General features: G+C 38.9%; 1 protein-coding gene across 1 annotated transcript in view; it reads right to left on the reverse strand.

Annotated features, from left to right (window-relative positions):
* atg9a (ATG9 autophagy related 9 homolog A (S. cerevisiae)) overlaps nucleotides 1–4,789 on the reverse strand; it is a 30,567-nt gene extending 25,778 nt beyond the window's left edge. The window contains exons 1-2 of the mRNA XM_062041384.1: nucleotides 4,490–4,789; nucleotides 4,329–4,381 (exon numbers count right to left, since the gene is read on the reverse strand). The gene's annotated coding sequence lies outside the window, so the exon portion shown is untranslated. The remainder of the gene's footprint in view (nucleotides 1–4,328; nucleotides 4,382–4,489) is intronic.
* Nucleotides 4,790–12,272: the final 7,483 nt, after the last annotated feature.

Here is a 12,272-nt window from a genome sequence, read left to right on the forward strand (position 1 = left end):
AAAAAAAAAAAAAATTGTCCTGTCCAGCTTCTCAGGCAAATCATATAGTTGATGTAGATGCCCATATAGGCTGTTCAGATTTACTTTACAAAAGAGAAGTGTAGGATACTTCTCTTGTTGCCTTATTTGTATTTGACCACTACTGTTTTCTGTTTATTTGTTACTGACTGTGGCAGGACACCTCCGCCTCTGTTTCACTTTATGTTGCTGGTAAATAATATGGTTGTAGTAGTAGGCTAAAGTTAAATTATTTAGTATGCACTAATTAAAGGGGCAGAGCTTTAAGAGACATTTTAGCTTTTATATTTTATAAGATATATTTTTTGTAAGAACCACAATTAATAAATATATTTCAGTGAATAACTTATTGTTCAAATCTGTTTATAAATATGTACATAAAGTGTTGTAAATGTATTGTAAAATGGATGGATGGATGGATGGATGGACATTTAAAACAAAACTGTTATTATTAATTAGTAAGTATCAATTTTTTTAGCCTTTTTAGAGAAAATCATATCATTGTAGTAAATTATGCAAATTACTCGATGGTGCCATGGTGACCACGCCCATAGCCACGCCCCCACCGCCACAGGTATCTTGGCAGTTTATGGGAAACACTGAACTACGATGGACAGGGCGTGTCATACGGATGAATGACGACAGACTGCCAAAACAGATGTTGTACTGTCAGCTAAATGAATGGAAAAGAAATGTTGGTGGGCAGAGAAAACGCTACAAGGATTGCTTAAAGAAGACATTGAAACAATGTTAAATACCGTATTTTTCGGACTATAAGTCGCAGTTTTTTTCATAGTTTGGCCAGGGGTGCGACTTATACTCAGGAGCGACTTATGTGTGAAACTATTAACACATTACCGTAAAATATCAAATATTATTTAGCTCATTCACGTAAGAGACTAGACGTATAAGATTTCATGGGATTTAGCGATTAGGAGTGACAGATTGTTTGGTAAACGTATAGCATGTTCTATATGTTATAGTTATTTGAATGACTCTTACCATAATATGTTACGTTAACATACCAGGCACGTTCTCAGTTGGTTATTTATGCGTCATATAACGTACACTTATTCAGCCTGTTGTTCACTATTCTTTATTTATTTTAAATTGCCTTTCAAATGTCTATTCTTGGTGTTGGGTTTTATCAAATAAATTTCCCCCAAAAATGCGCCTTATACTCCAGTGCGACTTATATATGTTTTTTTCCTTCTTTATTATGCATTTTCGGCCGGTGCGACTTATACTCCGGAGCGATTTATACTCCGAAAAATACGGTAGATACTACATACTGGGAAGACCTAGCAAAAGACAGAATAACATGGAGAGCTGCAGTCAGTGAAGGAGTGACAAAGTATGAGGAGAAAATAACATCTATGATACTTGAAAAAAGGAGGAGGAGCCTGGAAAGAAGAGTCATGCCAAAATGTATATTACCACCTGATCTGATCTGTCCCATATGCGGCAGAAACTTCAAAGCTCGTATTGGCTTGTACAGTCACTACAGAGCACATCATTCTTAGGGACGATGGACCCCTATCTTCTAAAAAGAAGAGGAGCCAGCAAGCAATCTGTGTTGGCCCTGCGATGAGGTAGTGATATGTCCAAGGTGTAGCCCGCCTTCCGCCCAAATGCAGCTGAGATAGGCTCCAGCACCCCCCACGACCCCGAACGGGACAAGCGGTAGAAAATGGACGGATGGATGTTGCGATTGTTGCATCATAAATTCCTGCAGTGACTGTCCATCCATCCGTCCATTTTCTACCGCTTGCCCCTTTAGGGGTCGCGGGGGGGTGCTGTAGCCTATCTCAGCTACATTGCCCGAATGCAGGGACTGTCATGCGCTCCAAATGATTATACAAGTTACAGAATTAACTTGTTCCATGCAAGCGGCTTTCACATTTTGTTAGAATGAAACTGCTCTCGATTGACACTGATGTTAGAAAACGTCTGCGTTACTCATTTATTGGTTAACTTATTTTTACACTTGTATGGTCTTAAAGCATGGCCTGTACAGTTAACAATGGTTTTATTATAACAGCAGTGCAACTGTTGGTAGGGCCACACTTTGCTTTATCTAATAATTCGCAGTTTATCTCAGGAAGTGTGAGAGATGATTCAGAGATTTTCGTTGACATGATCATCGTCTTCATTTCTTTGTATTCCTTTCATTAAAATGCATATATACAAGCCACGCACAGTTCACACTTTCATTGTTTTTTTGTTTCTTATACATTTCCATGATTAGAAAGGAGCAGATGGAAGAATAACATTCTTGTATTTATTTGCCCCCTTTTTTAACACAAATTATTTTAGATGACTTTATCACTGTTCCCTCCACCAACACCCGAACTCCAACATATTTTTTAATATATATATATATAATGCCAGTTGTGTCTTTTTGTAACTCCTTTTATATTAAAAAACACTTTCATTGTTTTTTTGTTTCTTATACATTTCCATGATCAGAAAGGAGCAGATGGAAGAATAACATTCTTGTATTTATTTGCCCCCTTTTTTAACACAAATTATTTTAGATGACTTTATCACTGTTCCCTCCACCAACACCCGAACTCCAACATATTTTTTAATATATATATAATGCCAGTTGTGTCTTTTTGTAACTCCTTTTATATTAAAAAACATTCTTGCAACCTTTTAAGTCTTTTAGAGAATTCCATGCTTTCACACCAGCAACAGACAAGCACATTTGTTTCAAATTTCTTAACGCTCTTGGATGTTTAAAGTCATACGGCCCTCTGTGATTCTCATCTTCAGACGTGAACATGAATAACTTTTGTAAGTCCTTCGGAAGAACTTTATTTCTAGCTTTGAACATCACTAATAAGAGTATGCAATTCTACAATGTCTTTTAGTTGTAATAATCCTGACCTAATGAAGAATGGATTTGTGTGGTCTCTATATCCTACTTTAAAAATAATACGAATCGCTCTTTTCTGTAAAAGAAATAAAGACATGATGTTGCTATTTCCCCATATTTCTGCACAATAATTGAAACAAGGTAGAATAATTGAGAAATATAACATTCTCATGGTATTATACGGGAAGCCGTATTTAACCTTGTTCAAAATAAATAAGCTTTTAGATACCTTATTTTTCCACATGCAATATATCAGCTTTCCATGTCAACTTTTCATCTAGGACAGACCTAGGCAAATTAAGGCCCGGGGGCCACATGCGGCCCGTTAAGCTTTTCAATCTGGCCCGCCGGACATTCCCAAAAATGTTTTTAGATCTTTAATATGGAAACTGTTGCTGCCATTATGATGTGCAGTGATGTTTTCAAATGACCATAAATCTTGAACTATACTAAGTATTTCAATGGTTGGAATCTGCACGTTTGCATGATATACTAGTTACTATGGTAATTTAATTAGTTACTATGGTAATCTAAGTCACAGCATCTCAGACGAGGCACCAAGCAGTGTGGGTGGGGAGCGTTTCCACAGAGTGTTTCCAGAGCGGCCAGCCTGAAATGTGGGTGTCAGGGACAGACGCGGAAGTAGATTTTTACAACAAAGTTCTAAAGCTTAGTGATATATCAGATGTATCAGATTGTAGGTGGGTTTTTTATCCTTCCCGTTCATATTTCGCTGTGTTTGTTGCATTTTTTTTGCGTTTCGCTTGATTGTAAAATATGTCGATCGAGAGGGGGTGTGACGTTCATATGTTGTCAATATTCAGTGTTTTATCCTTCATAGTTAATATTGTAAATCCCACATTCTTTATTTTCATGTACATTCTGAGTGTCTCATTCAGTTAAATAAAAGTCAAATTCCATTCTGTTTTTTAAGGCGGTCTGTCACAACGTTTTTAGCATTCAATCAATCAATCAATCAATCAATCAATGTTTATTTATATAGCCCTAAATCACAAGTGTCTCAAAGGGCTGTACAAGCCACAACGACATCCTCGGTACAGAGCCCACATACGGGCAAGGAAAAACTCACCCCAGTGGGACGTCGGTGAATGACTATGAGAAACCTTGGAGAGGACCGCATATGTGGGTAACCCCCCCCCCTCTAGGGGAGACCGAAAGCAACGGATGTCGAGTGGGTCTGACATTATTGTGAGGTTTTGTATTAGTGTTCCTAAAAATAGACATACCGGCCCCCAAACACATTTGTTTCTCTAAATTTGGCCCCCCCGAGTCCAAATAATTGCCCAAGGCTGATCTAGGATGACCCCAAGAAATCTGACTCCAGACACATGATCGCATTGCTTTTTGGAGGGTGTAACTACTTATATGAGACATTATCACAGAAACATGTACTGAATATGATGGTTACCTCCATTCCTGCACAATGCATCCCCTCCGGAAGTTGGTATTCAACATTTCCAGCTACAAAAAAAAAAGGATAACCAGCATTGAGACTTTTTTTTTAATCAAAGGCCACATGAAAATGTCATAACACAAAAACAGACAGTGGGAAATAAATGCACATCTTACATTTGACGAGGGTCTGCCTGCAGGTAACAAACATTGACGAAGAGGTGCAGTGCAGGAGGCTCAGGTGTTTTTGTTGTTTACATGACGTAGGCCTGCCAAAAAAAAGGCACCTTCTCGGTGTCGCCGCACGTAAACTCCGCGTCAATAGGAGTCTTTCACATCGACTGGTTTACTAATTTACCAACCTGCCCTGCATTATTTTATTCTGTCAATTCGTTAGTTTTCGTTTTCTGTTGACTCCTTTCATCCGCGGTGGGTTCGGTTTCATATTTTAGCATGTAGCTAGCACCTTCTGTCAAAGCGGACAGACGAAGAGCCAATCAGAAAGCAAGCAATGAGTTGTTTTTATGCAACAACCAATAGGGTTTGAGTAAAGGCGGGCCTTATTTGCGGTAGGTTGATCCTGGACCCGCCTTCTGTAAACAGGTTGGGAACTGGCGCCGCCAATTGGTTGATTCTCGTAACACCCAGTTTGCAGTCATGTTTGTGGAATGTGATGTGAACACTAAATAATAAATACATATGATTAGATGTTCGTGGAGAAGCTGTAGGGTCATCATTAATTAAAAATAATAATAATCTGGAATTTGTCATATCATTTCATCATCAATTCGGCGGCTGCATCCTTTGCAGTGCGAATTTGTGTGGGTGCTGACGTCATCGCGGTGCGCGAAGACTGTCCCAATTCAAAAAAGCTCCAAGTATCCTTCGAATCCGGCCGACAAATGTGTCCTTTTCTCCCATTAGCAGAAAGGTTGCATCCATTACCATGAATTGATTAACGTGGACCCCGACTTAAACAAGTTGAAAAACGTATTCGGGTGTTACCATTTAGTGGTCAATTGTACGGAATATGTACTGTACTGTGCAATCTACTATGACGCGAGAAATTCGGCCGCCATCTTGGAGTGGTGATGAGGAGCCGGCGAGCAGCCTAAACTGACAGTTTATGTACAGTACTGTGTGAAAAACATTGGAAAGTTGGCGCCCTCTAGGCATCTTTGTAAATGTTGCAAACAGCTCCTTTAAATATAGTATTGAAAAACAATGTTTTTGTCAGCTATTATTTAAGTATTTATCAATCATTTATAATACTGTACAGTCCATTCAATAACGCTTCTGACTCACTCTACTATAACACATCTTTATCATTTTTTTTTATGATTTAAAAAATGTGCAACATGGTACATATTGAACACAGGACGTGAATTTGGGCTGTAAGGATTAGTCGACATAATCGACAATGTCGATTATAAAAATAATTGACAAAGATTTCTTATTGTCGACAAGTCACTTGATGCAATTTCAATATGAATTAAAATGTATCAGTTTATTTTATTAGTCTATTATCTAACTATTAGATTATTTCCTATTGTTTTTATTGTTTGTTATTATATTTATCATTTATAATTATTCATTGTTGTTATTATTTATTTATATAATTGATTATTAGATTATCAATTATCGAATATAATTAGACCCCTAATAATTTTCATGTTCATACTTTTATTCCTTTAAGTAAATAATTGCAGCTAAAAAAAAATACTTTTTTGCACTGAATATGATGTCTACAGTACATCTTGCACTTGAAATCTGTTGATTTATTTTTCTGTGATATATACTTTGTGGTCAAACTCAAATGTGTACAGCAGATCATGACAAAATAATCGTTTAACTCCGACTTGTCAAAGTCAAGGCCCCCGGGATGATATTTGATTAAAGATTAAAGATTAAAGTACCAATGATTGTCACACACACACTAGATGTGGTGAAATTTGTCCTCTGCATTTGACCCATCCCCTTGGAGAGCAGTGGGCAGCAGCGGCGACGCGCCCGGGAATCATTTTGGTGATTTAACCCCCAACTCCAACCCTTGATGCTGAGTGCCAAGCAGGGAGGGAAACGGGTCCCATTTTTATAGTCTTTGGTATGACTCGGCTGGGATTTGAACTCCAACCTACCGATCTCAGGGCGGACACTCTAATTAGTATTAGAACCGGCCCGCAGGCCTCAGCCGCCTGCTGCTGTTTTGCACGCACCAGTACTCCATCAGTGTTGGCGCTAGGAATTTTCAAAATGGGGTCCCACAGTAAATTTTTGGGGTCCCAATTTTTTGTAACCGTTTTGAAAACAAAATGATAAATGTATGCATTATCCTGTTATATCTCACATTCTGTAATGTGTTTTGAAAAAAGGTTGTCTTAAACGTTACTTGATTCATTAAAAAAATAATACCAAAGAAAACACATTTTTATGCATATATAAATTTATTCAGTTGTAAACATTCATTCACTTTCTTCTTTCCTTCATGGATCTGAACTTTACCGCTGCCGGTATTTTTTTCTATATTTTTATTGTAATATTTTCAGAATGTGTTTGTTCTATTTTGGGCCAAAGTAAGACAAAGAAAACAATCTAAAGTTGTCTTAATTTTTTAGTCTTAATGCCATGATTTTAATAGTCCAGCCCGCATGTGCACAGATTTTCCTCCATGCAGCCCCTGGGCTAAAATTAGTTTGACACCCCCGGTTTAACTAGTCGACTAATTAAAAAAAATAATATAGTCGCTGATTAGTGGACTATCAAAATCATTGTTAGTTGCAGCCCTAATGTGAACACTGAACACATTATTAGTATTAGCTTTGAGGAATGAATAAGTTCTGTTTTTCCTACTCTTTCTTGGACATGTTAAATTGTGAAACTGTAAGCATGCAAATGTACTTCAATGTCATTTTTGTATGCATGTTTGAAATGAACTACAACATCCCCATTATTGCAAAACCCGCTGTATAGATTATGGTTAAGTGTATGCATTAATGCTTACACCAGGTTTAATGGACCAGAATGCCTTTTTTGTGTTAAATATCTTCAAGCTGCGATTGACAAATTATTCATGCAGGGCACAACAGCAATCTACATGTCATTTGAAGTAGTACAAGTGCCTGTGTGTGTGTGTGTGTCCAACAAGATGCAGGTGCTGACTGTGCAATATCAAGATTAGGGTCTGCACACACTTGCCCACCTTCTGTCGCTGTTTGCCTGCGCTGAATATTTAAATAGGGTTGTTGTGCCTCTCAGAGGGACAGCTGGGCTTTTTGTGCACTGCTTTAGTCACACGGTTAAATACTGCAATCACTGCACACACGCAGGCCAATTAAGTCTGTGTACTTTTGCAGTATCAAGTTACTTTTTGGTGTGTGATAGGGTACATTATTGTAGCTGTGTGTGTGTGAGAGAGAGACTCCTAGGAGGAATGACCACTGTAATCCTGCTAATTATAGTGATTTGGGTCATTTAAATGGTCCTGATAGGAGGCTTCATACAGATAGCACAAAGGTCTGAAAGTCACAAAACCCCTAAATATGAAAATAGATTGATTTAGTTCAAGAAAAAGAGTCGTGCACACTTGAAATGTCAAGTGCATCTACAGAAGGTTGGGTTGTATTTTTGCCTCGTTCCTGCGGGAATCCTGCGTATAACTAAAGCATTAAAGTACCGGTATTGTCAGGAAGTGTTGGTGACGAACCCCAAGATGCAGAGATGGCAGACTTGATGCAGGAAAACATTATTTTAATGTCAAAAATGCAGGGAAAACACAAACCAGAATACAGGATTCAAGGAAAACTGGAGACAACAAACAGTCTACAGCACACAATCCTCCAGCCCTGACTGGAGGGCGAGGCAGGGAAAAATAGTAGCCGGATACTCTGTTAATAATCAGGTTGCAATATGTAATTTGAGTATTGCTGGTGGGTTTTGGACGGTCATATGAGATGACTTGTGTTAAAGGCCTACTGAAATGAAATTGTTTTATTTAAACGGTGATAGCAGATCCATTCTATGTGTCATACTTGATCATTTCGCGATATTGACATATTTTTGCTGAAAGGATTTAGTATAGAACAACGACGATAAAGTTCGCAACTTTTGGTCTCTGATAAAAAAAAAGCCTTGCCCCTACCGGAAGTAGCGTGACGTAGTCAGTTGTTCACCTCCTCATATTTTCCTATTGTTTTCAATGCAGCTAGAGTGATTCGGACCGAGAAAGCGACGATTACCCCATTAATTTGAGCGAGGATGAAAGATTTGTGGATGAGGAACGTTAGAGTGACGGACTAGAATGCAGTGAAAGACATATCTTTTTTCGCTCTGACCGTATCTTAGGTACAAGCTGGCTCATTGGATTCCACACTCTCTCCTTTTTCTATTGTGGATCACGGATTTGTATTTCAAACCACCTCGGATACTATATCCTCTTGAAAATGAGAGTCGAGAACGCGAAATGGACATTCACAGTGACTTTTATCTCCACGACAATACATCGACGAAGCTCTTTAGCTACTGAGCTAACGTGATAGCATCTGGCTCAAATGCAGATAGAAACAAAATAAATAAATCCCTGACTGGAAGGATAGACAGAAGATCAACAATACTATTAAACCATGTACATGTAACTACACGGTTAATAATTCTCAGCCTGGCAAAGCTTAACAATGCTGTTGCTAACGACGCTGAAGCTAACTTAGCAACTTAGCAACCGGACCTCACAGAGCTATGATAAAAACATTAGCGCCCCACCTACGCCAGCCAGCCCTCATCTGCTCATCAACACCCGTGCTCACCTGCGTTCCAGCGATCGACGGCGCGACGAAGGACTTCACCCGATCACAGATGCGGTTGGCGGCTAGCATCGGTTGGTGGCTAGCATCGGCTAGAGCGTCCGCTATCCAAGTAAGCCCTCTTGTTGTGTTGCTACAGCCAGCCGCTAATACACCGATCCCACCTACAACTTTCTTCTTTGCAATCTCCATTGTTCATTAAACAAATTGCAAAATTTTCACCAACACAGATGTCCAGAATACTGTGGAATTATGAAATGAAAACAGAGCTTTTTGTATTGGCCTCAATGGGGGAGCCATACCTCTGTTCTACTGGCTACGCCACGCGCATACGTCATATCCAAAGGAGTTTTTCAACCGGAAGTTTAGCGGGAAATTTAAAATTGCACTTTATAAGTTAACCCGGCCGTATTGGCATGTGTTGAAATGTTAAGATTTCATCATTGATATATAAACTATCACACTGCATGGTCGGTAGTAGTGGGTTTCAGTAGGCCTTTAACGTTTATTCCAGATTGAGAATGCATAAAAAAAGAAAAAGGTGTGTTCTCGTCTACATAGGGATTGTGAATGATAAACAGCACATTTTGATCCAATTTTTGCGTATTTCCAGTATCACTGATCTGCTGACTATGAGCAGAGTGCAGATCAATTCCCACCGTGACGTCATCGGATCCAGAACAAAAGGCATTTGGAGCGGAATATTCAAAATGGCTGTCTGAAATGTTGGCATTTTGTAGATGTTGAGACGAAATGTTCACATATTTTGAGAATTGGACATTGAATTGGATATGGTTCAACGCGGGGGTCAGAAACCCGCGACTCTCGAGCCGCATCTTTAGCGCCGCCGTAGTGGCTCCCTGGACCTTTTTCAGAGATGTGTTGAATGGAAAAAGATGAAGAACATTTTTTTTTGTTTGTTTTAATATATTTTCTGTAGGAGAACAAACATGACACAAACCTTCCTAATTGTTAGAAATCCCACTGTTTATATTAAACATGCTTCACTGATGAGAGTATTTGGCAAGCACCTTTTTGTCCTACTAATTTCAGCAATCCTTGAACTCATCGTAGTTTGTTTACATGTAAAACTTTCTCCGACGCTGCCACAGAAAGACGTGTTCTATGCCACTACTTATTTGTCTCATTTTGTTCACCAAACGTTTTATGCTGTGTGTGAATGCACCAAGGTGAGCTTTTTTTTTCATATTATTGACTTGGAGTGTTAATCAGGCATATTTGGTCAGTGCAAGACTGCAAGCTAATCGATGCTAACGTGCTATTTAGGCTAGCTGTATGTACATATTGCATCAATATGCCTTGTTTGTAAGTATATTTGAGCTAATTTAATTTCCTTTACTTATGTCCTCTGTGTATTTAATTTATATTTGCATGTCTCATGACACATTATCTGTATGTTATTGGCTGCATTTCTCATAGTTGTTTGTGTGCCATGTTGTTCCAGACCACAGCAAACATTACCCAGCTTGCAAAGATTGTCATAAATCCATTAGAAGAAGAGAGCCTGCCGTTTCCTTTAACTTGGACGCAAACATCTATACCTTTGGTCATTATAAGCCAGTTATTTCCAGGACTTATCTCATCCTGTGAGAAGCCTCCATTTTACTCATGATTTCCAATGTTGCAAAAATGTGTAGAATAACAATTAAAATACAACATTTCTCTCAACGAAGATTTGCGTCAGCCTTTGATAGTAGGCTAATATAGCTAATATAGACACTTACATCATGTGTTGCCTTCGTTATAACACTTATTTAAGGCTTTTATTGTTTGGCTCTTTCAACATTTTGGGTTGCCGACCCCTGATTTAAAGGATAACATGAAACACAATTCAGCATATAGAGAGCATTTATTTTTCCATTAAACTGGTACTTTAAAGCAGTGTTTTTCAACCTTTTCTGAGCCAAGGCACATTTTTTTCATTGAAAAAATTCTGAGGCACACCACCAGCAGAAAACATTAAAAAAAATGAAACTCAGTAGCGGATATTGCTAATAAAAAGTTGTTTTTATTGGATATGAATTCAAACCATAAACAAGCATGCATCACTACAGCTCTTGTCTCAAAGTAGGTGTACTGTCACCACCTGTCACATCACGCCGTGACTTATTTTGAGTTTTTTGGTGTTTTCCTGTGTGTAGTGTTTTAGTTCTTGTGTTGCGCTCCTATTTTGGTGGCTTTTCCTCTTTTGTTGGTATTGTCCTGTAGCAGTTTCGTGTCTTCCTTGAACGCTATTCCGCGCACCTGCACCGTTTTCACAATCAAGACTATTTAAGTTGTGCGGACGCTATCCTTTTTTGTGGGGACATTGTTGACTGTCATGTCATGTACGGATGTAATTTTGTGGACGCCGTCTCCTCCACACGCTGTAAGTCTTTGCTGTCGTCCAGCATTCTGTTTTTGTTTACTTTGCAGCCAGTTCAGTTTTAGTTTCGTTTTGCATAGCCATCCCTACGATTCAATGCCTTTTCTTAGCGGCACTCGACTTTTGTTTATTTTTGGTTTAAGCGTTAGATACCTTTTTACCTACACGCTGCCTCCCGCATATTGTGATCACAACAAACCATGTTCCCGACATCTACAAAGCAATTAGCTAACTGCTGCCACCTACTGATATGGAAGAGTATTACACGGTTACTCTGCCGCGCTGTAGACAGCACAGACACTCAACAACGGCACATTTGCGGATAATAATTACTGGTTTGCAAAAAATATTTTTAACCCAATTAGGTGAAATTACATAATCTCCCACGGCACACCAGACTGTATCTCACGGCACACTGGATAGTCCCACTAAAGAGCGGGACTATCCAGGACTAGTTGCAGTGTGCTCAAACAATGCCAAGGTAGCATATACGAGCAGATAATACTATATTATCTCTTTACTTTTCGGATTTACCAGGTTTTATCAGGTCGGTAGTTTATTCTCTATGCATTCATCACTAATTCTTTAAGTGATGGATGAGGTATACAACTTACCATGTCTTTGATCTGTATGTGTATAACAAGTATTTGTGTCATGGTTCATGTGTGTTGGAGTATGTGCACTCTGCCAGACTGTCACGGCGGGATGATTAAATTACCCTACTGTCTGTCGGGAATTAGGTATTCGGACGTGTGGGGGGTTTGAATATGCTGCCTGA

Source organism: Entelurus aequoreus, linkage group LG03 (genome assembly GCF_033978785.1).
Source record: "Entelurus aequoreus isolate RoL-2023_Sb linkage group LG03, RoL_Eaeq_v1.1, whole genome shotgun sequence".
NCBI classification, from domain to species: domain Eukaryota; kingdom Metazoa; phylum Chordata; class Actinopteri; order Syngnathiformes; family Syngnathidae; genus Entelurus; species Entelurus aequoreus.